We start from the raw sequence: 25,043 nt of genomic DNA, 5'->3' as shown, positions 1-25,043 counted from the left end.
GGCGGAGGGCTGGTCGCGGGGCCGCGCTTTGTCGGTTTGAGCGCCCGGGGGAAGATGGCGGTTGGCTCCCCTCCCCCGCCGCCCTGGCCTCGCAGCGTTCCCACCGAGTTCCCCTCGAGGCGGGCGTGCAGCCTCCCTAGTGGGTTCCTCGCTGCCCTTTCGGTCCCCTGGGTCGGGCCTCGAGGCGGAAGTTGTTCCCCCTCCCCCCTCCCTTAGGCCTGGGCAGACGGGGATGATGCGGGGCCTGGCATTTCTATCCCAGGTGCTTTTAAGCTCCGATGCTGGGGTCCATGTGCCCGGGGCGACGGTGATTCGCCAAGTCACCGTTAACAGGGTCGTAGTGCGGCCCCTGGCCCGCCTTCCTCGCTCCCTCCACGGCTCCCCTCCCCAGCCCCAGAGCACCCGTTTTCTAAAGAGAAACACCAAATTAGTTCATGACTCCCGGACCCTCCGGAAAGTGCGCCTCGGAGAGGTCTCCGTGTTCTCGTACTTCCCTATAACTTTGCTCAAAACAGAGCATCACATTGGGTCACCATTCCCGGAATCCACTCTGTAGCTTATACATTGTGACTTCCTTGCCGGGCAAAGCATAGCCCAAAGCAGGTGTTCCTAATAAGGTTCCAGTGCGGTCCCTCGTGAATGACTACTATTTAGAGAGAGCCTCTCACGTTTTCCTAATGTTGAAGTGATTACAGCAACTCTCCCATTCTTTCAGAAACTTAAATTTTGTTAAATAGCTTCAGTTGCTACTGTAAAAGCACACCGAGTCCATCCTGGAACTCGAAAGCAGAGCTGACGGCAGTAAGCCGAGAGCCAAATAATGGAGCCACGGGCTCTAATCCGCTTTCTGCAGTCCCAGGGCGCAGCACTGTGGGTTCCCCCACCTGGACAAAGTAGCAATGTTGTTGAGGACCTGGTGAGGTGAGTAAGAGGCTGCCTTTTTTTATAGATCAGTCAAATGTGCAAGAAGGCTGGCACTGAAAGGTATGTTGCTTTTTATCACAGTAAATCATGATTTGCAAGCTTTATAAACCATTTAAAAATTGACAGTGTGGGTAGGGAGGCTAATCGAAGGGAAGACCCAGAGTTGAGAGAAGTGATCTGTGTCCTTGCTGCCAGAGCTTATGTTATAACCACACAGCGTATACATTGGTGTATGATTGTTAAATGCATAATGCTTTACGGGTACCTGGGTTCCCATCAGGTAAATGGAAAAAGATCCCAAACAAGCTGCTTCTGGTTCAACACAGCAGAGAGGCGGATGCAGGGCTCGACACCACAAACTGAGATCATGCCCTGACCCGAAGTCGGACATTTAACTGACTGAACCACCCAGGCGCCCCCTCTACTTTTATTTTTTCAGTAGGCTCCACACTCAATGTGGGGCTTGAACCAGGGATAGCTTTTAAAAATTATTCTTGGGTTGCCTGAGTGGCTCAGTTGGTTGAGGGTCCAACTGTTGATTTAGGCTCAGGTCATGATCCCAGGGTTGTATGATGGAGCTCTTAGAGCTTGCTTGAGATTCTCACTCTAGCCCACACTCTCTCTGCCTCTGTCCCTCCCTCACTCACTAGCTCTCTTAAAAAAAAAAATTATAAAATTATTCTTAACTATACCTTTGTTTGAATGCTTCTCATAACCTAAGAATTTGCTAAGTGCTTTGGATACTCTTATCTTATATTCTTAGCCCTTATGAAGAATTTTTGTTCCTTTTTTTATTTTTATTTTTATTTTTTTTAATATATATATATTTTTTATTTCTAGGAGAGAGAGAGAGAGGGAGACAGCATGAGCAGGGGAGGGTCAGAGAGAGAGGGAGTCACAGACTGAAACAGGCTCCAGGCTCTGAGCTGGCAGTCAGCAGAGAGCCCGACGCGGGGCTCGAACCAACAAACCGCGAGATCATGACCTAAGCGAAAGTCGGACGCTTAACCGACTAAGCCACCCAGGCGCCCCATTTTGTTCCTTTTTTTAAAGAGTTTTTTGGTTTTGTACTCTGGATGCAAGATACCTTTTCTAAAATTTTTTTTAAAGTTTATTTATTTTGAGAGAGAGAGCACGCGCACACACATGCACGTGGGGGAGGGACAGAGAGAGAGGAAAAGAGAGAGAGAGAGGGGCGCCTTAACCATTACATGACACAGCCTTCCCAGGTAAATATAAACATACATAAAACCAGGCAATTTACATGTGAAATCCCATTTGATCCTTTGACAATCATGTGGAGTACAATTGTTATTCCCATTTTACAGAGGAGGAAACAGAGTCAGAAAGGTTAATTTTCTCCAAGTCACCTGCCGAATCATTGGTGGACAGTGTTTGAACTATAGCTTGACGCCAAGCTCATTGAGTAATTCTGCTTCCTACTTCTGGCTCTCCGCCTCATTTGGCTGTATTTACCCCAACCAGGTGTTCACAGTTTGCTAAGTCATGGGCACTTGGTGCCTATGAAATCTTTGTCAAATGAGTGCCTGAATTCTGCATTTCAGCACTTGCCTTGGACGGCACACGGGAATAGCTGCTGAAAAGGTAAAACAGTAAATTGGCCTTATGGTTGTTCAGATAAGGGCGTCGGTCCTGTTTAGCATGACGTTGCCCCTTGAGCAAGATCAAGTCTGCATAAACCAAGAACCTTGTGTTTCTGAGCTGTGGGCCACTGAGGGGACCAGGGCATTGGCCTCAGTGCTGGGCCAACGGGTTGGACAGCTGGCCTCTGTGACGTGCTACTCTCAGCTGTCTCTCGCCTCCCCACGCTCCTAGTTCAGCAGGCTCCTGTCTCCCTGCTTTTCCTCCGGCCCCAGCCTGTCACCGGGTGTGCGGGTGTGCGTAGAGCAGACATTCAAAGCTGCTGGGAGGGAACTGAAGGTTGTCTGGTGATAACCAGAGGCGGTAAAGGCATCGGCTCTGTTGAAAGCTAGTATCCCAAACCAGAGTAATCTAAGGCACCCAGGTTAATAAACCTTTCTGAGTTGCGGGGATACAGGCCCCGCCCACATTGCAGGCCCTGCCCAGGGGCAATAGGGAAACAAACACTCACCGAAGCTTGTCCCCTCTCCAGACATCTCCGACCCTCTGGATGTCTCCTGGCCTTTGTGACAGGCCCCTCCCCACTAATACTTCCACCACACCTCTGGCATTCAGGTAGCACTTTATTGCGTTTGCCTGCTTACTTGTCTGCCTTCCTCATTAGGCTAAACAGCTTGTGGGCAGGGGACCTGTCCTTGAGAACACAGAGTCAGCTACAAAGGGGACAGAGGCGGGAAGCAGAGATGTCTATGAGGAAGAGAAGACGTGAGGTATTGCTGGAGGCTGACACGGTGTCTACTTGCTCCCAAGCATTTATTTGACTCCAACCAGAGTCTATCTTCTGTCATTTCTGGAAAAAGAGGGAAAAAGTCACAATTGTACATGTCACCCACATTCTCACACTGGGTGCCAACACCTCATTCTGTTCCCTCTCCTCGTGGATGGGGAAACTGAGGCTTAGAGGGAGGATTTGTCTGGAGGTGGGGGCTGGGCGCTGACATCCGGCTGTAGGGTTTTCCCACCGTGTAGGAAGGAGGGCCTCCCGATCCTGTTTGCTCCCCTTCCGTTGGCTGGATTTTAATTGCGCTAATGCTCTCATCAGAGAGGAGGTGGGAGCCAAGGGCTGAGGGTGTATTTCCTTATGACGCTGACCTGCTTCAAGCAGTCGCTGTGTATCCTGCCTGCGGCCGAGCCGGACATCAGAGATGCAGATGGGCCCCTGCGCGTGCTGTACCCACTTGCACGTGTATTTTGTTTGTGAGCCAACACATAAGTAAGCACTGGGGAGCTGTCACCTGAAAGTCCAGGTGTCTGGTTCCGGAGGAGATTGGAAGCCGGGCAATGCTGGGATATGCTCCTGTGTGACCGAGTCTCTGTCGTTCAGAGCTGCAGGTGGGGCGCGAGCGCTCACAGACGGGAGCCACTGTGTCACTGTGCAGGCGTGCGCCCACACCTGCCCTGTTCACTCCCGGTGCCTGCCTCACCTCTGCGCTGGTGTTCTCTCGTCTGCGCGGTTTTCTCTTGCTCCAGCGGGTGTACATCCGCTGCCATCCATGTGCCAGCTCGAGGGAATTTAGAGTCTGAGACCTTGCAATAACATTCTGGGGCCCCTGGAACCGAGTATCAGAGACCCGGCGTGAAACAACAGACTGCTTCTCCCCTGGCTCTGGAGGCCAGACGTCTGAAATCGAGGTTCCGGCAGGGCTGGGCCCTGTCTCCATGCCTGGCGGTGGCTGGCCGCCCTGGATGCAAGGACCGTCTCTGGCATGTCACCCTCTTCCCTCCACGCTGTCACAGGGTGGTCTCCTCTTTGCGTGTGCCTGCCTCTATGTCTCTTCTTAGAAGGACGCTAGACATGTTGGTTGTAGGGCCCGCCCGGCACCCCGGCCTGGTGTGACCTCATCTTAACTTAATTACATTTGCAGAGACACTATTTCCAAATAAGGACTCATGCACCTCATTCAGGATTCGGACTTGAACATATCTTTTGGGGAGATACAATTGAACTCACAGTTGACATTTAAAGAAGGACCTCAAACAACTCAAAATGTAAAACCTGGCCCTTGCTCATCACTTGTGTTTGGGAGACAAGACTCCTGAAATGTCAGCAAGCACCCCGGTCTGCCTTCCTGTGGCATGCGCAATAAGATAGCCCTGTGGCCTCAGTGCACATCGACCCACAGGATCCCTAACACAGCCCTCCGAGGGAGGTTCTGTTGCCAGTCCACTTCACAGATGAAGAAACTGAGGTGCAGAAAGGTCCTACAGCTTCGCCAAAGTCCCTGAGAAGCAGAGCCGATGTGTGTGTGTGTGTGTGTGTGTGTGTGTGTGTGTGTACACGTACAATAGCGAGTGCCAGCAGGTTTTCTGTTCTCGTCAGACCCTTGGCCCTCGTGATAGGGGCAGGTGAGGCTAACCTTTATCTCAGCTGCCATCACCTCCTTCATCATCCCCCTGGGGTGTGTGGTGATCTGTCTACTTCCCAGGACGATTGCAGGGGCCTTGGGCATGATGTAGACAAGGTCTGATTATTTTCTTTTTAATTTTTTTTATGGTTTTATTTATTTCTGAGAGAGAGAGAGAGAGACAGCCTGAGCAGGGGAGGGTCAGAGAGAGAGGGAGACACAAAATCTGAAGCAGGCTCCAGGCTCTGAGCTGTCAGCACAGAGCCTGATGCGGGGCCCCAACCCACAAACCGCGAGATCATGACCCGAGCCAAAGTCAGACGCTTAACCGATTGAGCCACCCAGATGCCCCAAGGTCTGATTATTTTCTTGATCCCTAAATTTCCACTTGAACAAGATTTAGTCCGTATTTAGGGTCAGTTTCCTGCATCTTTGTTGCATTGTCCGGTAGATGGAAGGACCACCCAGAGGCCGTAACAATATGCTCTAAATAACCTTTATTTTGTGGTCCTGGTCCATCTGAGTAAATATAGTTAGTACCAGATGGGACTTTTGCAATCTAGAGTTCTGAAGGCAAGAATGGAATCATTCCATTCTTCATGAGTTTCCTTAAATGAGGTGAGCGATTTTTTTCTTGGGCTGTCAGCCCCCGCGTTCAATATCGGCAGCGTGACATTTTGCACTGTTATCCTTGGTGAGTAAAGCTTAGCTATTCTGAGCTCTATGTGCCAGGGGCCTGTGCTCAGAATTCCCTTTTTAGTTTAGCTCATAAAGGCTGCTCACATGTTTGGGTATTTCATGCAGAAAGAAGTTTTTCGGGGGAGGTCACCCTCGGTTAGATATTTACAAAGTTCACGGCTATTTTTAACACACACCTTTGCTGCCTTAAAACCACAGTCAGTGTTTAAAGCTATGACTGGCCTCTTTCACTTAGCATAATGTCTGCAAGGTTCACCCTTTGTGCTAAGTGAAAGAAGTCAGTCACAAAAGGACACTTACTGTGTAAGTCCATTTAGATGAGGTTCCCAGGGTAGGCAGATTCATGGAGGCAGAAAGTAACAGGGTGGGTGCCCGGGGCTGGGGGAGAGGGTCCTAGGGAATGAGTGTTTCTCGGGGAAAGAGTTTCAGGTCAGGAAGATGGACTCATTCTGAACATGGATGGTGGTGGTGGTTTTTCCAACAATGTGAATATACTCAGTGCCACTGAACCGTATACGTAAAAATGGTTAAAATGGTAAATTTCATGTTATGTATATTTTACCAAAACGTGGAAAAAAATCCTACAATAACCTAAGCGCCTTTAGCTAAATAAATACAAATCAATGGTGGCTGTGTCAAAAACCTCACATGCCTGCGATTAAATATGATGTGCATGAAAAATATTACTAACAATCATGCATATGTATATGAAATTTCTTTTCCATTTTGTGCTTTTCTTTATTTTTCAATTTAAAAAGTTCCCCGGAAGATTTAAATTTTAGCTGTGACATTGAGCATGTCTTCTTAGTGTTTTGGACTGCTATTATCCCGTAAAATGGGAGGGGCAATTAAAGATGTAAAATTTACTCTATGGAACAAGTAGAAACCAACTCAATGGAGGTCGCCCTTCAGTAAGATTCTAGTGGTGACAGTCAACTCCTTAGCCCCGCAGGGCAAGATTTGTCACTCAGAGTCCCAGGGCAAGAGTATTAAACCCACTTCCCTCAGGGCCCTTGAGGCCCCAGGAGGCGCTCACAGGCTGGGGCAGGGCTAAGCGAGGCACTGAGGAACGGCAGGGACTGTGGGGATAGAACATAAAGGCATCCACATTCAACTAAGGAAACAAAACAAAACTAAAACTACATGCAAGCCAAACAAAACACAAAGGGGTTTTGTCTGGCCTGTGGGCCACCAGTTTGCGATTTCTACTTTAGAGTGAGAGACTCTTAGATCTGGCAGGGACACGGGGGGACTTTTCGTCCTTACCTCTACTTTTCTGAAGAAGAAACAATGATGAAGATATGCACTGCTTTAGAAAGAACTGGTCTAGAATTAGCTAAATCTCAGACAACAATTTTAGGGCTCTCTTCTTCCTCCCTGCTGGCTAGAAATGTTTTTTTTTTTTTCTTATTTCTATTATTTACTTAAACATTTTTTTAATGTTTATTTTTTGAGAGACAGAGACAGAGCATGAGCAGAGGAGGGTCAGAGAGAGAGAAAGAGAGACACAGAATCTGAAACAGGCTCCAGGCTCTGAGCTGTCAGCACAGAACCCAGTGCGGGGCTTGAACTCACGAACTGTGAGATCATGACCTGAGCCGAAGTTGGATACTTAACCGACTGAGCCACCCAGGTGCCCCTCATTTCTATTATATATTTATTTTAAATGTTTATTTTTGAGAGAGAGAGCACAGTGCGTGTGAGTTGGGAGAGGGGCAGAGAAAGAAAGAGAGGGAGAGAGAGAATCCCAAGCAGGCTCTGCACTGTCAGCACAGAGCCCGATGCGGGACTCGAATCCATGAACAGTGAAATCATGACCTGAGCCAAAATCAAGAGATGCTTAACTGACTGAGCCACCCAGGTACCCCATTTTTCCCCCAGATAGTATATTATTCTAAGTTTGAATTTGAATCTTTTTAAAAACATAGATATAGTTGTTTAATTTCATCTTGCTGCACAGATGAAGTTCAGTGCCTACTATTTTTCTGTTTTAGTGATACCTGCCACTCCCCAGCAAACTCCAGCACTTAATGGCCAGTGGAAATTTTGATATGAATATTCTATGTCTTCCAGCCTTTTCAAAATTGCAGTTATTTGCATTTGGGCCTTTGTATTAAAATGCCAAAGGAATTTATTGGTGGACGTTTTCATATGTTTGATACTGCTGGCCTTCTAAGATATGTTGTAACAAGTTTTGAGAAAGATTTTTCTTTGGCTCTCTTGTTAACATCTGCTGTGAGAATTTAGGTTGTTAGGAGAGCTCTATGCCAGGGCCGTAAACCCGCAGACCCAGGATGAATATGGCCCCTGTAGTTGTGTTATGTTTTGGCGGATCATTGTTTTGGGAGGTGGGAGATGAAATGGCTTTAGGTCATCATGTGCTCCAGAAGCTCCCCCAGGTCCTGACATCTTCCTCTTTCAGGAACATGCAGCCCCTTCCTGGCCATTGAAGGCATGTGAGGTTGTGGTCCATCCTCCTCGGGGGAGATTGCGGTGCAATGCTAGCAAAATGAGGGTCTCCAGGACATGTGTTCAGAAGTTGAGTGTAAGGGGCGCCTGGAGGGCTCCGTCTGTTAGGTGTCTGACTCCAGCTCAGGTCATGATCTCACCATTTGTGGGTTTAAGCTCTGCATCGGGCTCTGTGCTGACAGCTCGGAGCCTGGAGCCTGCTTGGGATTCTGTGTCTCCCTCTCTCTCTCTGTCCCTCCGCCATTCATGCTCTGTCTCTCTCTCTCTCTCTTAAAAATAAACAAACATTAAAAAAAATAAAAAGAATGTCACCTGATCTTGCCAGGTTAGCCACATGTGTGGTCGGCAGACTCGTCCCTTTGGAGAGGGATAGACCTGTTTAGCTGCCCTGCGTCTGGCCATGTGCAGGAGTGGCTTGTGGCCTTCAGCCCGGAACGTTGGGAAGCCATGTCCTCGTGGAAGGAGTGAGACCTGATGAGTGGCAAGGGAGACCCCCACACGTTTAGAAATGGAGTTCACAACCGTACCAGTCCAGCGCCACCCAGTAAGCATATATGGAGACACCCCTGCTGGCTGTGCAGGGGCCGTCACCCTAAGTAATGATAAGGACGCCATAGCCTATTTACCCAGCACCTGCCAGACAGCGGGTTCTGAGCAAAGTTCTCGTGGACAGGAGGTCAGAGGCCGTGTTACTCACAAGCGCTGGCTCTGACAGGAGCTCGGGTGACCTCCTCGGCCCAGTTTGTTCAAAACCTCCCTGGGTTTAGCAGCGAAAATCCCTCGTCCTGGGACACCTCTCAGACACAGGCAAATTGGCACACTTTGTCACCCTGAGGAGGGGCACACATTTTACCTCAATTACTTGGTATAATGTAAAGCCGGGTGGGGGAACTGTGGGCCAAACAGACGATGCAGATCAAGTCTCTGGGAAGTGCTGTCCACCTTCCAGGCAGCAGCCAGAGAGCATTTGCCTAAGTTTTACTTTTTAACTCTTTTTTCTTAAGATTAAAAAATGTTTATTTAGAGACAGCACACATGAGGGAGGGGCAGAGAGAGAGATAGGGAGAGAGAGAATCCCAAGCAGGCTCAGCACTGTCGGCGCAGTGACATCATGACCTGAGCTGAAATCAAGAGTTGGATGCTTAGCAGACTAAGCCCCCCAGATGCCCTACTTTTTTTTTTTTTTTTTTTTTTAGAATTAATACTTTATTGTCACACAATCAGATGGCAGTTGGGTATATAGTCCTTATACTTGATCTTTCCTTTTTGTAAATAAAAAATATCACATGTTTTCAACAGCCAATGGCTGGTTATGTTTTCAGAAAACATAATTAGATTAATTCATTAATGGTAGCTTCAAGTTTTTCCCTATTAGCTCCAGAAAACTCACCCACCTTCTGTCCCTTTTGAAAAAATGGGAAGGTTGGCGTGCATTTGACTTCACACTCTGAAGCAACATCCTGACAGTCACCCACGTCTACTTCAAGGAACACCACGTTGGAATACTTCTCAGGGAGGGACTGAAAGACGGGCTTGATCGTTTTGCAAGGCCCACACCACGTGGCAGAGAAGTCAGTAATACACGGTTTTCCCCTGCGCTGTTCAAGGCTTCCTGAAAAGCACATTTGCTCTCGATCTGCTTCACCATTTTGGCGGCTGGGGTCTGACAAGTGACTGTAAGGACCCATGAAAGTGGATCCTAAAGGCGGACAGAGCTCCAGGCGCCCCACTTTTTAACTTTTGGGAACAGTTTCAGATCCACAGTAAAACTGAGCAGAAATTAGAGATTTCCATCACGGCCCTGTCCGCACACAGGCACGCCTCTCCCACTGCGGACATCCCGCCAGCTTTGAAGCTCACTCTTGGTTCACTCTTGGTGTGCATCCTACGCAGAAGAGCATTTGCAAAAAGCGAGACACGGTAGAAGTAGGCAAGATGGAGCGGCCACAGTCCTGTGAGCTGTGCGTCAGTTACGTGCATGCGTGCGCGTGCCAGCTGCCACGGAGAGCACTTCCCTGACTGGTTGGGGTGAAGAGTGGTCATGAGACTTGGTGTTGGCTTGGGTGTTGAAGCGACAAAGTGCGCAGTGCGCGCCAGTTTGGAGAGAACCCAAGGACTTTGTGGGGTTGTAAGGAAATCTGAGGGGGCCCAAGAGTATTGGGGGAGGCCCTGGGCCTCCTGCTAAGAGGCACTTGGCTCTTTTTCTCTCTTGCCCAGTGGGGATTGCCCAGGGTGGTCCCAGCACGGTGTCAAGATGCCTTCAGGAGTCAGGCTCTGTCCTTGGCCATTTTCTCTCTCTTTTTTTAAAGTTTATTTATTTATTTATTTTTTTTTATTTATTTATTTTGAGAGAGAGAGAAAGAATCCCAGGCAAGCTCTGCACTGTCAGTGCTTGAACTCACGAACCATGAGATTATGACCTGAGCTGAAGTCGGACACTCAACTGGTTGAGTCTTCCAGGCCCCCCCAGCCACTTTTTTTTTCTCTTTTTTTTTGTGTCCACAGAACACAAAGTGACCAGTGACATCATTTTGGCTGGTTGAGCTTGGTTGCCTTGGATGGGGCCGCCCTCCTGAACACGGGTCCCTGCCGCCCTCTGAGCTGGCCTGGATGCCACGCGTTCTTCCGATGACGAGTATGCTTTTTCTCTGCCCTGCTGTCCCTTCCTGCTCTGGCCATGTCCCTCCTGGAAAATGCCTACACCCCCACCCCTCCTCTCCAATGAGCCTTATTTTTGGTGACTGTCTTTGGGGAGCCCCACACCTGCCTGGAGGCTTCCTACCTTTCCTTTGGGAAACACAGTTGCTGATTACCCTCCCCACCTGAACAATAGAATTTACTGCTTTGAGAGACCCAGACTTTTGAAAACAAAAAAGCCTATTTGTCGTGCTTTGTCCTCCCAAGGGCAAATCGAGACCTTGTGCATCTGCGAGGGCTCTTCTCCCTGCTTGCGCACACACTTAACTCTCCAGCCAGACGGTTGGCTCTTTGTGACCAGATGCTGTTGCACCCAGTGCAGCTTCCTGCCCACGTTGGCGCTTTGTTGAGTGATGAGTGTTGATGAGGTTTTGGGGTGATGGTGGGGGGTCCGGAGCTGATGACCAAGAAAGAATTCTTGAAGACATCTTTGGTGCAAAATGGAGATTTTATTAAACCGTGGGGACAGGACCCGTGGGCAGAAAGAGCTGCACTGGGGTTGTGAAGAATGGCTGGTTGTATAGTATGAAGTCGGGGAGGTCAAGTCCAAAGGGAAGCTTCCAGGGGGACTTTGATGGGCTAACGAGGACTCAGAAGATACCTGAGGCCTTGATATTGTCAAGCTAAGGTTGTTCTCCCTCTAGTAAGGTATTAACATTAGGACGGTCTGGGGCTCCTCGAGGAATGTTCTACTCTGCATTTGCCTCAAGTGTCTGTCAATGGGCTGCAGGTTATGAGGAAATTTAATTTTACCTGCCATTTCCTTCCTGCCTTTGTTCCCCAGTCACTATGGAGGGTGAGGCTGGGGCTCCAGGAAACTGAGTCGACAGGTTTCTGGAGATTAAGCTATTGATAGATTGCCTTTTTCTTGTAGTTTACTAAGATATTTGTAAACTGATGGAGCCCATGCTCTGTAGAACTGTGATCCCTATCAGTTGGCCATTTGTTTTCTTTCCTCTCCTTGGTCCTTGGGCAGCCGGGAGTGTGTGAGGAGTATCCCACACATCCCACCTGGGTGGGTGGGGGGCGCCAGCTTGCACTTTGTCCTTGGCCTGCCCCACGGTCCCTCATCAGTGTCAGGGGCAGTGATCCAACCCCACTGCCTTAGGGAACGGCGGCTCTAAAGCTTCCTACTCACACAGCTGCACAAAAATGACTCCTAGCTGCTTGCCCCTCAGGAAAGAGTTGGCTTTGGGCAGCAAGGGCCTGAGAAACAGGAGACTGAGGGAAGGTGATTCTCTCCTTCAAGGATGTCCCCCACTGGTGCTGACTTTGCATTAATCCAGCAACACGTGTCCTCCTGCGCACACACGGTGCCAGACCTGGCCTCGGGGGCATAGCCAGGCTGGGGGAGTAGAACACTTCCAGGGTGTGGGCCCAGGCCGGGCTGGGGGAGATCTCTGACCCGGCTGCTGCCCCTGCCCTCCGGGACCCTGTGGTCCGTGGGAGCTTCCCTGGGCCTTGTCCGGGGAGGCAAAGGATGGGCATGTGGCGGGGCACGGCAGAGTTTGGTAGAGGGTCCCTGGTGCCCCGCTGCTCTGTGGGCTCTTGCTGCGGACACTGTCCTCGGGGAGCCGGGCCCGGCTGCTTACTGCTTGGTGTCTGTGCCCAACCCGCCAGTCCCTCTAAGTCTATGCTTCTCCGCCGGTTCCCTCAACCTTCACTTCACAGATCTTGGGGTGATCTGCCAGGTGCAGATGCGTTTAAAATGACATTACAGGGGGCGCCGGGGTGACTTAGTCGGTTAAGCGTCCGACTTTAGCTCAAGTCATGGTCTCACAGTTTGTGAGATCGAGCCCTGCGTCAGGCTCTGCGCTGACCGCTCAGGGCCTGGAGCTGCTTTGGATTCTGTGTCTCCCTCTCGCTCTGCCCCTCCCCTGTTCACACTCGGTCTCAAAAATAAAAGTTAAAAAAAAAAAAGAAAGAAAGGAACTCCCAAGCTAAAGTTTCCAAAGAGATTGAAACATTTATGTTCTCCCGAGCAGCACACAGCGTTCCGGTTCCTCCGCGCCCGCCAGCGCTTGCCGTGGTCTGGCCTCGCGTTGTGGCTGTGTCTCATCGAGGCTTAAACCTGCAGGGCCTTAGGGACTAAGGACGTTGAGCATCATTTCATGCGCTTGTTTGCCATTTGTAAGTTTTCTTTGGTGAAATAGTTCAAATCTGTTGACTCTTCCTGAAATTGTGTTGTTTGTTTTCTGAATTTCAGGAGTTCTTTATCCTCTACATAAAATTTGCTCTGTTTTATTTTATCTTTGTTTTGTTCTGTCCTTCTCAGGACTTGGTGTCCTCCGTCACGGTGAGGACTGAGGTCTCTCTTCCGTCCTGGAAAGTTTTATTATTTCTTTCTCACTCCCTCCCCCTCTTTTCTTCCACCTCTTTTGAAGCCCCTGGTAGTGAAGATTGAGAGCCGCTCAGCTGTGCCTTTCTCCGATCATCCCGCGTCGGGTGCAGGGCCTTTTCTGGTGCTTAGGGCTTCGCTACCGACCAGATGCAGCCGACCTCCCAGCGTCCGGCTCTTGATTTTGCCTCACCGTTCATGGGCTCGAGCCCCGTGCTGGGCTCTGTGCTGACAGTGCAGAGCCTGCTTGTGATTCTCTCTCTCCCCCTCTCTTTTTGCCCCTTTCCCACTTTCTCAAAATAAATAAACTTAAAAAAAAGGCAGCAAACTTCCCTCGTTCTGGTGGGAGGCAGGAAGAACGATGCGGTCTAATAAACCCGTACATTCTTCCCTCTGTTACAAGATGACCCTTGCTGTGGAAGGACGTGGGGCCGGGGGGCAGGCGGGAGCCTGCAGGGGAGCGGGGTGGGTAGGGCTGCCTCCCGGGAAGGAGAGGTAAAGGCCTGAAGGCGGAGGAGGCGATTGTGGGGACTTGAGGGAACAACGTGCCCAGCGACAGGTGCCAGTGTGGCCGGAGCGGAGGCGTCCAGGAAGTCTGGTCAGAGGGGAGCAGGGCCGGGCCAGGGGCTGGGGGCCTGTCTGTGCTGCGTCGGGGACAGGGTGTGGGGGCGGGGAGGCCAGGCAGGAGGCCCGTGCACCTGTCAGGTGAGGGGCAGGGCAGCGTGGCTCCGTGCTAATCCAGGTCCTCTGAGAAGCAGCGGGAATAAACGTTTTCACGAGGGAAATGTCTGGGGGGGAGATAGGGGGGCAGGTGCGGAGGGCAGGAAGAGCCGGGGACGGCTGTGCACACCACACTCCGGGGTAAGGAGGGAAGGCTGGTGGCCTTGAGGGTCTGCAGCCTCAGCAAGGTCCGTGCGGCCATCAGAGGAGGCCTTGCATCCCAGGAGGGTCCCCGCTGCACTCTGTCATGGCTGGCGGCAGCCCTGGGAGGCCTGGGTCTCAGTGCTCGGTGGCTGTGCCCTGGGCCAGTTACCTTCCCTGCAGCGGGGGGGTCTGCAGCCTCACGGCCACCACATTCTTCTGGGCGTGACTGACCTGGACCTGTCCCGTCACCCCACCTCCGTGATTACAGGTGCAGTGACCAAGGGGAACAGCGCCCCGGACCCATGTGTTTGTCACTAGCTCCTGCCTGCTCCTGTGGCTATGTCCTTCGCTCTGGAGGTCAAGCCCCTGTTCGATGGGTGTTGGGGCGAAAGAGAAGGTGATTCTTTTGTTGCCATGGAGGTCCCAGCAGAGAGAGAATGGAAAATCAGGTCATGAGATCTCGGAAAGAATGTAGGTTAATTAAAGTTTAAAACAGAGATGTTTCTGCAGCGGGTCTATGAGTCAGCATCGAGTCCGGGGAGAGGCGCACCTGAAGGCTGAGGCCTCCTCTGGCGTGCCAGCCCTGATGTCCCGACTGGAGGGAGCCGCCCAGGGTTGCTTGCAAGTTTTCATGCTTTTAAGCCGCATTGAGATTCATCACCGGACCCCCTTGACTGCCCGGGGAGCATCCTAACTCAAGCCGAGAATCTGGGCCAGCTGTTTATAAGAACAGTATTCGCTGAGTGAAGCCAGCCGCCCAGATAGGGGGTGACTTCTATTGGGGGGAAGGAGTGGGTGGGAAGGGGAGAGATTTGGCCACGAGCTCATACTTTCGACACCTGCTCTGTGCCGCGCTGTTACTTTGCTCTCTGGTGCTGTGGAAGCCTCCCTGCACCGCACAGAAGGGCAGCCTGGCACTGCTCCTAGAAAGGCTTCCCCGTCCACAGGGCAGCATGGAAGTTACAGGAACCTGTCGCAGGGGTGACTTTGCTGTCACCTGCAGCACTTGGGGCCAACCTCTGCCCCACACGAAATACACATGGAAATGCACAGGGATTATTTAGGCCGGCCCTGGGTTTCTCCGCAGCGGCTCTGGGTGAGGCGACAGGCCCCACTCTGGGCCCCAGCCACAGCTTAGCCCCGGGTTTGGGCTCTACTCCGGGCTGGCCCTGTGCAGTTTTTTAAAGCACCAGCATCTATGTTATGGGCTGAATTATATCTCTCCCCAGATTCACAGGCTGAAATCCTGACCCCCAGCACCTCAGAACGATACTGTATTTGGAGATGGGGTGTGCACAGATGTGCTCAAGTTAAGAAGGGGTCATTAGGGTGGACCCTGATCCAATAGGGCCCGTGTCCTTATTATTTTTTTAATGTTTATTTTTGAGAGAGAGAGAGAGAGAGAGAGAGACAGAGCACGAGCCGGGGAGGGGCAGAGAGAGAGGGAGACACAGAATCAGAAACAGGCTCCAGGCTCCCAGCTGTCAGCACAGAGCCCAACATGGGGCTCAAACTCACGGACCACGAGATCATGACCTGAGCTGGAATTGGTTGCTTAACCAACTGAGCCACCCAAGTGCCCCAGGACTGGTGTCCTTATAATAAGCAGAGATCAGGACACAGACATGCACAGAGACCACGTGAGGATGCTGGGAGAAGACGGCCATCAACACACCAGGGAGAGAGGCGTCAGGAGGAAGCAGCCCTGCTGACACCCGGAGTGGATTTTTGGCGTCCCAAACCCCCAGGACACGCACCCCTGTTGTGAGCTGCCTGGTCTGTGGTGCCTTACGTCCGTCCTGGGAAATGAGCACAACCTGCCAGGCTCAGTGTCTGGAGTATTTGGGTAACTTAATGAGCATCTGTGGAGTAAGAAAAGGTAGAAGTGAACTTGAGTAAAACTGCTGAATTCTGGGTGTCACTCTGTAGAGGAGGCAAGGGTGGACCCCGGGAGAAGCCACTCATCCAAGACCAAACTTGACATTCCCAGCAGAGCTCACGTCCTGAGGACCCCCTCCTAGGCAGGAGCTTCTCTCCATGTTTCTTTCTTCCCGGGCAAGGGAAAGCGTGGACCCGAATCCTTGCTTTCCACATTTTCCCACCGACGTTGGGGGAGGGAGGCTGCGCCCACCCCTTCCACCCGGGAGGCTGGGGCGAGGGGCTGCCAGATCTGTGTCTTTGGGCCTAGTTGGGGCTCTGCGTATTCGAGCTCAAAGCCCTCTCTGGGTAGCTGACTCCAGCAATCACTGTTGAAGCGAATGTGCGCAGGGCAGCGATGGAAATGTGTTCACTACAGTGGGTCACAGTCAAAGGTCTGAGAAGCTCTCCGAGGGGCTCTACCTTAATAGCGTGTGTGTGCGTGTGTGCATGTGGGGGGGCGTGTGGCTGTGCTCTCCCTCCTTAAGGTAGAGACCTTTCCAGTGGTTCTCTGGAATGATCAGGTAAATGCTGGAAGGATGTTGGGAAGAATCACTTGCACTGTCTCCCTTGGTTATAACTCATTCATTACAACCTAACCCCCGAGGTGAAGTGTTAGCAGGTGTGTTTGGAGGCGATTGGGGCGTGCGGGTGGGGCCATCTGAGAGGGATCAGTGTTTTTACGAAAGAGGCCCCAGAGAGCTACCCAGCCCCCTCCCACATGAGGATACACAGATGTGACTGTGACCCAGGACTCAGTCCTCACCGGACACCAGATCTGCCAGCGCCCTGATCCCAGATGTCTGGCCTCCACCACTGAGGAATCACAAGCCCCAGTTACAGCAGCCCGAACTAAGACAGGTGAGGGGCCCCCGAGTGACCGACTGCCACTTTCACCCGGGCACGGGACTCTTGTTGCTGAATCCGGGTTGAGTGTGTCCCCCTGGCAGGTCCCGACATACTGTGGAGGCCTTCCAGCTCGGAAGGCTGCCGTGTGTCTTACAGACTTTCTGGGGAGGGTCTGTGAAGAAGACGGGCCCAGGCGAGGCCGCCTGGCCTCCCTGCCTCCCTGGCAGGAGCTGGGCATGGAGGGTCGGCCCCTGGGGTCTGGGACTCTGAATGTGAGGTGCTGTCACTGACCCTGGCCCTGGGACCACTGCTGTGGCCTGGCGGAGCGGGACCCACCAGGGCCGGCTTCCTAGCTCGCCCAGGCCTTCCCATGAACTTGACCTCGAAGCAGTCACTTGGGCCCCCAGCCTTGGTCCCGCACAGTCTTCTCTGTGCTGTTTGCCTGGGGAGGGAGGGGCCCTGAATGATGGGACCCACGGAGCTTTACCTGCAAGGGTCCTGGGCACTTTTGCTGTGAGCCCCCATCACTGACTGCTACCGTGGAGGGTGCACGGCCCCTCCCAGAGGCCCTCGGGTCAGGACCAGCGCCTGGGCTGGCTGGAGGCCTGGGCCTCCATCCCCCCCCCCCCCCCCCCCCCCCCCCCTCCCCTGCCTCAACTTCACTAGGCGAGGCCGCTGTACAGAGCCGTGCAGAAGAGGCGCACTGAGAAGCGACCCTGTGGGACTGTGCTCCTCCCCTCCCTGTGGCCTCAGGGGCCCCCAGTGAGGAGGTGAGCATGTTCTGCACTGACGCCTGTCTGGGGCGTGCTGTTTGTGCTCCAAATTGTACAGAGCAGCAAAGTTGCTAAAGCATTTTCCTGTTTATTTTTAAATTTTTAAAATTTTTATTTATTTCTGAGAGAGAGAGAGAGAGAAACAGTGTGAGCAGAGGAGGGTCAGAGAGAGAGGGAGACAGAATCTGAAGCAGCTCCAGGCTCTGAGCTGTCAGCACAGAGCCCGATGTGGGGCTTGAAACCACGGACCGCGAGATCATGACCTGAGCCAAAGTCAGACGCTTAACTGACCGAGCCCCCCAGGCACCCCTCTTTTTCTGTTTTTTTTTTTTTTTTTCTTAAAGAAAACTTTTTACTCTGGAAGTGTCCAGGGTCCCCAGGAGCAGAGCAAGAGCCGTCAGTTCAACGGCCATCATCGCGGTGCCTCGCTTGTGCCACTGGGTCCCCCCCCTTCTGCCTTGGAGTGTAAGGCAGGCGGGGAAGCCTCACTGAGGGCTCAGGAACCCCGGGCGGCTCAACAAAGAAGGCGTCCGAAGTCACTGCAGTACTGACAGCGCCTTGCACCATCTGCTCCTCCCCCTCAGCATCACCACGGGCCATCTGGGCCCAGGGGACCCTTTACTTTTTTATGCTTCCTCATTTCACAAATAACTTACCGGATTCTGTGCCGGTAAAGGGTTAGCCTCCTTTGACTGCAGCCAACTAGTGTTGCGTGTTGTGCCTGAAGCTTCTCCTGGGAAATGCCGCCTCCAGGCAAATGCACCTCAAACAGGGGCGCCCTGGGGGCTCAGTCGGGTGAGCCTCTGACTGCGGCTCAGGTCATGATCTCACGGTCTGTGGGTTCGAGCCCCGCGTCGGGCTCTGTGCTGACAGCTCAGAGCCTGGAGCTGCTTCAGATTCTGTGTCTCCCTCTCTCAGCTCCTCCCCTGCTCATGCACTCTCTCTCTCAAATATTAATAAACACTAAAGAGAAACAAAAACCAAATACCCCTCGAACAGATCCGAGCCCATCGTCACGAAGCGTTTGTGGACCACATCGTCAACATGCAATATTCAGAAGCAACCTTTGAGACTTCTGATACTCAATTCTGTCAAAGGCAACATGGCCATTTTTCTTTGCTCCATAATTGCAAAACATTTTTAGTTTTTGATTTATAAGTACCCATTAGAAGCATCAATTTGGTTAATTTTTTAAAAAATTCTGCATCACCTGTTCCTTGCCCGGGTCTTTGTATGTACATGCACCGTTAGCGTTTATCCACTTACAAACTACATCAAATCCTGTTCATAAATGTCAAAACATATGAAAATCTTGTCATAAGTAAAATCTCTTTTGGAAAATGCAATGGCCCAAGTTCTTATTACAGAATATTGACAGAAGTCTTTCTCTGATTGTGAATATATTTTGTTTTTGTCCTTAGAAATATGAATTTGAGAAAACTGATCGCAGATGTCATCTGAAGACCCGCTGAGATTCCTGTCACTGGACTGATTTCAGCGTCACTGTTAGCATCAGCCGGGGCTCCATTCTGTTCCTCTGTGCCCATTTCTGGTTGCCTGATAACGATGAAATGTTTTCTTTGGTTGCGTTTTTACTCCTTATTGTTATGCATAGAAAATGAAAACTTCCGAATTCTCAACTGTTCAATAAAAGTAGAAGAAAAGAAAGCTTATCTCTAGACTTTGATATTGTCTTCTTTTTTTTTTTTTCTTTGTTTTTTAGAGAAAGGGGGGAGAGAGAGAGAGAGAGAGACTGAGCAGGGGAGAGGGGCAGAGGAAGAGAGAGAGAATCTCAAGCAGGCTTCATGCTCAGCAGAGCCCAATGCAGATCCCACAACCTTGGGATCATGACCTGAGCCGACATCAAGAGTCAGACGCCTAAGTGACTAAGCCACCCAGGTGCCCCTAAACTTTGAGACCTTCTTGAAAGTTGACGCACTACCTTGAACAATGTAAGAAAAAGGGAGAACAGTTTATTTCACTTGGTGTTGCCCTTACAATTCCATGGCTTTCCATTTTCTTTTAGGTTTAGTCCTTTTTAGCTAACTTGGGAATACTTGATGAGTAATGATGAAATAATTCTCTGCAAGATGAAATAGCCAAATATTTCAAGATGTAGAAGAAATAAGATCCTGAGAGTCCATTATACATCTTAGATTTATGAAAAACTTCAGTGAACCATGTGGCAATTGCAAGGCAGAATGGGTTTTGTTCTGTCTTTAAAACAATAGGTAACAGGATGCCTGGGTGGCTTAGTCAGTTAAGCGTCCGACTTTCGCTTAGGTCATGATCTCGCGGTTCATGGGTTCGAGCCCCGCATCGGGCTCTGTGCTGACTGCCAGCTTGGAGCTTGGAGCCTGTTTTAGAGTCTGTGACTCCGTCTCTCTCTGACCCTCCCCTGCTCACGCTGTCTCTCTCTCTCCTAGAAATAAATAAAACATTAAAAAACATTTAAAAAAAATAAAACAATAGGTAACATAATTTTCTTTGTTGTTTGGAAAAATCTCTGGGACAGACTAGGAGTCATGAACTGTCAATCCTTATAAATTGTTAGAACTACTCAAAAAGTATGCTTAGAAAATGAAGACTGCATCCATCAGACCGGATGGTAAATACCACCGGATCCCCAGGTCCATTATTTAAATTGCTCTGTCCCCAAAATGCATGTTTTACAGCTACTGAGTTATTCAATTCCGGATCGAAATGAGAACGACAGGTTGTGGCGCTTCTGTCTGTAGGGTCCCCTGATCTGGAACTGTCACCCTCCCGAGAGAGTTTAGCAGACACGCTGAAGGAGCTGGGTCAGCCGTCCTGCGGCCTTCCTCGGGGGGCCTGGACTTACCCCAGTTTTCCCGGGGACCAGCTCGGACCCAGGCTCGTTTCTGCCTTGGGTGGTGCTGGTACTTTGATTGCAACACGTGGCCGGGGGCGTGGGGTCCTCACCCCCGCCTTTCCCTCAAGCATCGATTGGCTTGAGGATGAGTTTTTCTCCCACTCGCGAGCAGGGCCTGGCCGGTCCCTCTCCGGCCCTGTGGTGAGGGAGTCCCTAGCTCTGGTCCCGCCCTGCTGCTCGGTCAGCGCCGCCGGCCTTATCTATAAGCAGGAGCTAACGTAACTGGCACGGATTTCCTCTCAGAGGTCTGGGAGGCGCCCGTGAGAAACTGGTTTGGAAGAGCTCTGGATGCTATCAAGTGCCATTTAGGGGGACGATGGGTACCCTCTGCTGCTTGTAGCTCAGCCTCCACCCCCCACCCCCCCACCCCGCCCCGGGCACATGGAGTACTGCACTCATCCGGAGCTGAATCTGCCTTTGGCCTCTTGCATGGCTGGGGAGCCCACAGGAGGGTCCCGTGCCTGGATGATGCTGGCGGGGGTGGGGTGTGGGGGCTCCCGGTTGACCCGAATACCAAAGTGATAAGTTAACTCTGTGGGGTGCTTGCTGCTGTGATGAATTCAGACTTTGGGTAAAACTCTTGGAACCCCATTGGGGCATCTGGGGGGCTCAGTTGGTTGAGTGTCTGACTCTTGATTTTGGCTCAGGTCATCCCAGGGTTGTGGGATCAAGTCCCTATTGGGCTCCATCTGCTGAGGGTGGAGACTGCTTGAAATTCTCTCTGTCTCTCAGGAAACAGACCTCGTGACTGCACTTAGAAGCTTCCGTCAGGCTCTGTCCCATCGCCTCCAGCACCAACTTCGATCCTGCTATTCCTGAGGTGTTTGAAAGGCTGATTTCCTCCATAAAGATGATAGAACTGTGTTCAGAGCAGATTGGTCCCTCCCACACCTTCAGCTGTGAATGTGCTTCTCTGTCCCACCCTGGTCATCTTCCCCAAAGGGCAACTAGGAATGCTTCATCTAGAAAATTATTTCCCACTGAGAACCAAGAAGTCCAGTTGTTTAAGGGAAGCAGGAGAGACAGGCAGGTAAATGGGGTGTGTGATTAGAGAGGACGCACACACGCGCACACACGCGCACACACGCATGTGGACCAAGGGCCGGGGGGAGAAGTGCAAGTGAGAAGTGGTCGTTATGCTCGGGCTCCCGAAGCGGGAGTGCTCGCGCCCCTCCAGGAGGAGGTCTGGTCTGCGTGGGGGGAGGGGGCGGGTGCACACGCGGGAAACACGCTGCCCTCAGTCTCCACGACGGGCGTCCTCGCCGTGTGCCAGGGCGTGGGAAGAAAGCGCTTCTTCTGTGTGCCAGGACTGAAGACTTACTACATTGCTAGGGATTTTTAAATTAATTTCTTTATTTGAGTGTAGTTGACACAATGTCACATTAGTTTCAGGTATGCATGTCGTGACTGGACATGATACATCTTGGGACGCTTGGCCCCCAGTGTAGCTGCCACCTGTCACCACGCGCAGCTCTACTACAATGCCACTGACTGCGTTCCCTGTGCTGCACCTTTTATTCCCGTGACTTACTCATTCCGTAACTGGGAGCCTGTGTCCCCCTCACCCCTGTGTTGATCATCTTGCACCCCCCTCTCCCTGGCCACCATCAGCTTGTACTCTGTATTTGCAGGTCTGATTCTGCTTTTTGATTGTTTATTCATTTGTTTTTAGATTCCACATATGAGTCAAATCATATGGTATTTGTCTTTCTCAGTGTGACTTATTTCACTCAGCATAATACCTTGTAGATCCATCCATGTCGATTCAAATGGCATGATCTCATCCCTTTTTATGGCTGAATAATAGTGTGTGTGTGTGTGTGTGTGTGTGTGTATGCGCGCGCGCGCGTGCACACCATGTCTTCCTTATCCATTCATTGACGGACTCGTAGGTTGCTTTCATATCTTGGCTATTGTAAATAGTGCTGCACTAAACATAGGAGTGCATGGACCTTTTGGGTTAGTGTTTTTGTTTTCTTTGGGTAAATAACCAATTGTGGGATTATTGGATCATATGGTATTTCTATTTTAATGTTTTGAGGAACCTCCATACTGTTTTCCCCAGTGGCGGTACCAATTTACATGTACTAGGGAATGTTTTGTTTGTAATTATGCAATGGAGGTATTTAAAGTAATTATATGTATATTTTAAAAGGTTTAAGAGTTTTTACTTGAACTCTCTTGTAAATGAGACTAAAAATCAAAGACCCCTTGTGATTGTGAAAATTAACTGGATTTATAAACAGCATAAACTGTTTATACTTAAAAACCAGCTTTTAAAATGTTGTAATTTAACACACTGGATATTTGTTTAAAAAACAGAGTAATTGCGCCTAGTCACGTGTGTGCACCAAAGTCAACTTTAAAAATCCCAACATTTTGCTATTGTGTGCACAGGCCATTGATGGGGAAGTGGCTCATTGTAGCTAAGGCCGGGGGAAGTGACTGTCCAATTTGGATACAAATTCTTCCAATGACTTTGGTTTCCCTGCAGTAGGAAGTGCTTCTGGCCCTGTCACCTAAGGCAATGTCTTCGGACCTGGGACTCTGACTCATTAGCAGGCTGTGATATTGGGTTGGAGTATTGCAACTGGCATTAAACAAATGGAGTAGAATTAAGGTTTCCAAGCAAAATACGGGACACCCAGTTAAATTTCAATTTCAGTTGCAAAACAAGTATCTTTTTTACTATAAATATACCCTAAATATTGTGTTGGATGTACACATACTAACAAAGTCAGTTATTTATTTATCTGAAATCCAAATATAACTGGGGTCCTGTATTTTTAAAAAATGGGCCAAAGGCCTTTTTTATTGATTAAAAAAATTTTTTAGTGTCTATTTATTTTTGAGAGAGAGACAGAGTGCAAGTGGGGGAGGAGTGGAGAGAGAAGGAGACGAAATCCAACAGGCTCCAGGCTCCGAGCTGTGAGCACAGAGCCGGACGCCAGGCTGGAACCCACAAACTGTGAGATCATGACCTGAGCCAAAGTCGGAGGCGTAACCGACTGAGCCACCCAGGCGCCCCGGGATCCTGTATTTTTATTATGAAATCTGGCAACTCTAAGTAGCACAGAATAGAAAGTATCAAAAGGGGTCATATACACATATACAGGCAAGTATTGGGACCCATCGGAATGTATTTCTTGCCGTGGGTTGGAGCCTGCGGTGGGAACGCCCTCTCCTAGGACTTGTGCATGCTCCCTGCGGGACAACCACGGGGTTTATCAGGGCCTGCGGTGTAGTAAGGGCCTGGGCTGCGATAATGATCACTGTCATTGTGTTCTCTGCTCTGTTTTCTTTTTCCCTTTCTTTCTTTCTTTCTTTCTTTCTTTCTTTCTTTCTCTCTCTCTCTCTCTCTCTCTCTCTCTCTTTCTTTCTCTCTCTCTCTCTCTCTTTCTTTCTTTCTTTCTTTCTTTCTTTCTTTCTTTCTTTCTTTCTTTCTTTCTTTCTTTCTTTCTTTCTTTCTTTCTTTCTTTCTTTNTTTCTTTCTTTCTTTCTTTCTTTCTTTCTTTCTTTCTTTCTTTCTTTCTTTCTTTCTTTCTTTCTTTCCCTCCCTCCTTCCTTCCTTCCTTCCTTCCTTCCTTCCTTCCTTCCTTCCTTCCTTCCTTCCTTCCTTTTTTTGGAGAGGGTTTTTCCTTGGAAGAACTCAGAGCCTTCAAATGTTTATTGAAACAGGACTCGGAAAGTTTCCCGCGTTGATCAGCCTCTCGCTCGTCTTCCGGGGAGATCTCATCGCGCTCTCCGGGGCCAAGTTGCCATCAGGCGGGCCAAGCGCCAAACGCCGGCGACACTCCCAGCCCTGGCCACCAGGTGGCGGCACGCGGCCGCGGATCGGGAGCCCGGAGACCTTGCTTGCCCCCACCCCGTGCCTCCGGTTTTCCCCGCAGCAGCCGCGACGGAGGCCTTTTCTCACCCGGGCTCTGCAGCCGGCGGTGCAGCGGCCCCGACGGGCCCCGAACCCGGCAGGGAAGCGGGGCGGGCCGCGCGGCCCAGGCTCCGGGGAAGCGGGCGGGGGCGCCCTCGCCCGCCGCCGCCGCCGGGAGCGCGACCCGCGGCCGCCCGCAGCCCCTTTCCCTTGACCTCGCCTGTGTACTTACCTCTTCACGTGGCCCCCTCGACGCTGCTGGAGGGGGATCCTCCTTGAGGTGTCCTGGGCTTTTTGCCCCGGGAGGAGGCCGTCTCCCCTTCCTCACCTCCTGGGTGTGGGGTCCCAGCCTCCACCCCCACCCCTTCTCCCCCACCGCCACCTCCGCTCTCCTGTCCTGGAGATGGGCGTCAAAGCTGTTGGAAAGTCGGCCAGTGGAGGAAGAGGGGGTGCGGTGGGCTTCCGCGTGGGTCTGGCGGGGGGGCTGGGAGCGGCCCCTGCGCCCGGAGGAGGCTGTGCCCACGCGGGACTTCTTGGGGACCCCAGGGGCACGGACGTCACGCTCTCCCTCCTGGGAAGGAGGGTGGGTGAGGACCAGAGCGTCTGTCCCCATCCCCTGGGCCCCACACCCTGCTTCTTTAGGGTTCTAGGAGATTCTAGGAGAGAGAGCAGGCGTTTTCATAGCCTCTGGCCACAGGGCCTGAGCTGGATCGACAGAACAAATACAGGAGGGAGAGCTTCTTAC

At 51.1% G+C, this 25,043-nt stretch overlaps 1 long non-coding RNA gene and 1 pseudogene across 2 annotated transcripts; one reads left to right on the top strand and one right to left on the bottom strand.

Moving 5' to 3' along the window:
- Positions 1 to 34: 34 nt before the first annotated feature.
- LOC120247789 lies at positions 35 to 19,172 on the top strand. Of its 2 annotated transcripts, XR_005532412.1 has the most exons (4): positions 35 to 139; positions 950 to 984; positions 10,605 to 10,734; positions 18,959 to 19,172. It is a non-coding gene; the product is annotated as an uncharacterized LOC120247789 (long non-coding RNA). The 2 variants fall into 2 exon arrangements; XR_005532411.1 differs by lacking the exons at positions 35 to 139; positions 950 to 984 and adding an exon at positions 840 to 921.
- On the bottom strand, positions 9,431 to 9,760 carry LOC120247787 (annotated as a pseudogene).
- Positions 19,173 to 25,043: the final 5,871 nt, after the last annotated feature.

This window comes from Hyaena hyaena, unplaced genomic scaffold, assembly GCF_003009895.1.
Source record: "Hyaena hyaena isolate Hyena2069 unplaced genomic scaffold, ASM300989v1 scaffold_546, whole genome shotgun sequence".
In the NCBI taxonomy this organism is placed as follows: domain Eukaryota; kingdom Metazoa; phylum Chordata; class Mammalia; order Carnivora; family Hyaenidae; genus Hyaena; species Hyaena hyaena.
This window is presented reverse-complemented; position numbering and strand designations above follow the sequence as displayed.